The following is a 3,243-nucleotide window of genomic DNA, read 5'->3' on the forward strand; positions in this document are numbered from 1 at the left end:
AGAGCACCCTCTCCAAGTTCACTGATGATACCAAGTTATGGGGCAAAGTTAGTACACCAGAGGGCAGGGAGCAGATTCAGGCTGACCTGGACAGGTTGGATCAATGGGCAGAGAGAAATAGGATGCAATTTAATAAAGATAAATGTAAGGTACTCCACCTGGGAAGGAGGAACCCCCAGCACACCTATAGGTTAGGGAGTGTCCTTCTCAGTAGCTCGGAGGCAGAGAGGGATCTTGGAGTCATAACTAACTCCAAGATGAACGTGAGCCGGCAGTGTAACGAGGCCATCAACAAGGCCAATCGCACCTTGTCGTGCATTAGCAGGTGCATGACTAATAGATCAAAGGAGGTGATGCTCCCCCTCTATGCGGCATTGGTCAGGCCATAGTTGGAGTACTGCGTCCAGTTTTGGGCACCACACTTCAAGAGGGACATGGGGAATCTGGAGAGGGCCCAGAGGAGGGCCACTCACATGATTAGTGGCCTTTGTGATAGACCCTACGGGGGGAGGTTGAGAGAGCTGAATCTCTTCAGCCTTCACAAGAGACGGCTGAGGGGAGATCTTGTGGCCGCCTATAAGGGGAGGTCAATGGGGAATAGGTGACGCGCTGTTTACTAAGGCGCCCCAGGGAGTGACTAGGAATAACAGGTGTAAACTAGTTGAGAGTGGATTTAGGTTAGATATTAGGAAGAAATGTTTCACAGTAAGGGTGGGCAGGATCTGGAATGGGCTTCCAAGAGAGGTGGTGCTATCACCTAGCTTGGAGGTCTTCAAGAGGAGGCTAGATAGTCACCTGGCTGGGGTCATCTGACCTTGGTCCTCTTTTCTGCCAGGGGCAGGGGGTTGGACACAATAATCCACTGTGATCCCTTCTGACTACAATCTATGAATCTGTGAATCTATGAATTGTGGGAGGGTGTGGGCATGGGGGTGGACATAGGTTTGTGGGTGTGTATGCATATGTGGTGTGGGTGGGTATGGGGTTCGAAGAGGGCGGGGTAGGGGGAGGGTGGCTGAGGAGGGTTGTGGCTTGCGTGGAGGGAGAGGATTTGCCCACAGCTCCCCACAGCAGGCAGAGCCCCCCACAGTACTCCTGCCAGCCTGGGCTTTGTGCTCCTGCTGCTCCTGGCCCTCAGGCACTGGCGCAGCCCCATGCTCACAATCACTTCCCCCTGTCTGCCACCACTGCCCTTCTACCACTTCTCTGATCCCCACCACGAGCTTGCTGCTTCAGCACCACATCCCAGCTGCACAACCAAGACTGCAGGAGCTGGACAGGCCCGGACAGCACCGGCACCTTTCCAGATGGGGGCGGAGGAAGGGGCATGCTGATGCCCGGACAGATGCAAAGCCATCAGGACAGAGTGGTGAATGGTGGCGGTGGGGGATGGGGAGCTTGCACGCGGCAGCAGCTGCCACCAGATGGTGGCAGCTGCTGCCATGTGCAAGCACCCCATCCCCCACTCTGTGCCACTACCGCGCGTCGCTTACCTGTTGCGCCATACATACCCCCTGGGGCCGTCCCACATACCCCTGGTTGACAACCCCAGTCTAGTCTACAGAAAAGGGTCTATTGCCATTTCTTCCTTACCAGAATTTTCACTCATTTCCGTCTCCCAATATTTGCTAACTGCACTCACTTCCTGCAAAAACTAAGGTCTATATTCATTGAGATTCCGAGGTTAACTAAATCTCTGGGCTTGATTAATGCTTTGTTTCGGCCAAGAAAAGCATGATAATCTGTACATATCAGGGAAGCTCATTCCCAGCTGCTCTAGTTTACCCCACCATGAATGCAGAGTCCTTAACTAAACCTAAACACAAGGTGGATTGTCCATCCCGCGTCAGGCCCGGGCCCACTCCTCCCCTTCCCCCACTGCCAGCGCCGCATTAGCCCGAGTCCACTTTTTCCCACCCACCCAGCGTTGGGCCCACTCTTCCCCGCGCCCCCCTCCCCCCACATTGGGCCCGCTCCTCCCCCCACTGCCACTGCGTCAGCCCACATTGGCCCTATAGGCAGGCAATACTAGGCAGCCAGCCTTCATACCTATAGTCTGCAGAACAACAATCTCATCAGCACAGAGGCAGAAAGGGATCTTGGACTCATTGTTGACTCCAGGTTGAAAATGAGCCACCAATGCGAGGAAGCTGTCAGTAAGGCTAACTGCACCTGGTCATGCATCCACAGATTCATCACAAGCAGGTCCAGGGAGGTGATCCTCCCTCTCTATGCAGAATTGGTCAGGCCACAGTTGGAGTACTGCATTCAGTTTTAGGCGCCACACTTCAAAAGAGATGTGGCCAGCATTGACAGGGTCCAGAGGACGGCCATTCGCATGATCGGGGGCAGCAAGGCAGGCCCTATGAGGAAAAACTAGAGGGCCTGAACCTATTCAGCCTCCACAAGAGAAGGCTGAGGGGGGATCTGGTGGCCATCTACAAATTCACCAGGGGGGATCAGCAGGGAATAGGAGATGCCCTGTTCCCCTGGGCCCCACATGGGGTAACTCGGAATAATGGCCACAAGTTAATAGAGAGCAGGTTCAGGCTAGACATCAAGAGACATTACTTTATGGTTAGGACAGCTAGGACCTCGAACTAACTTCCAAGGGAAGCGGTGCTCGCTCCTACCTTGGGGGTCTTCAAAAGGAGGCTGGATAGACACCTGACTGGGGTCACATGAACCCAGCATCCATTCCTACCTGGGGCAGGGGGTCGGACTTGACGATCTGTTTAGGCCTCTTCCAACCCTACCTACTATGATACTAACGACAGAAGGGGGGAGGGGATGGCTGAGGCCAGTGCCAGTCACCGCAGCCCCCACCACCCCGTGGCATCCCGACCCTGCTCCCCACCATGCTGTCACCACAACCTCCAAGGAGTAAAGGGGAAGGGGGGCAAGGCCAGCTCTGGTGGCCTCACCACCCCGCCCAGCTCCTTCGTCACCACTGCAGGGAGCAGGGCAGGGGGGGTAAGGCCAGCACTGCTGGCCTCGCCCCCTCCTGTTCCATTCACTCCATTGCCGCTGCCCTCTAGGAAACAGGGCCTGCTCCGTCCCCTGTGTCCCTGCCATCATGGCAATGCTCCGCCATGCTGCCACCTCCTGTTTCAGTCAGCCGATCAGAGCACAAATAAAGCATTATGGACAGACAGACAGATTAAGGCTTTTATAATATTATAACTAGCAAATTGTCCACAAAAAATAACGGGGGGGGGGGGGGGAGCGCGCGTCCGGCGCGCC

This window comes from Alligator sinensis, unplaced genomic scaffold, assembly GCF_000455745.1.
Source record: "Alligator sinensis unplaced genomic scaffold, ASM45574v1 scaffold324_1, whole genome shotgun sequence".
In the NCBI taxonomy this organism is placed as follows: domain Eukaryota; kingdom Metazoa; phylum Chordata; order Crocodylia; family Alligatoridae; genus Alligator; species Alligator sinensis.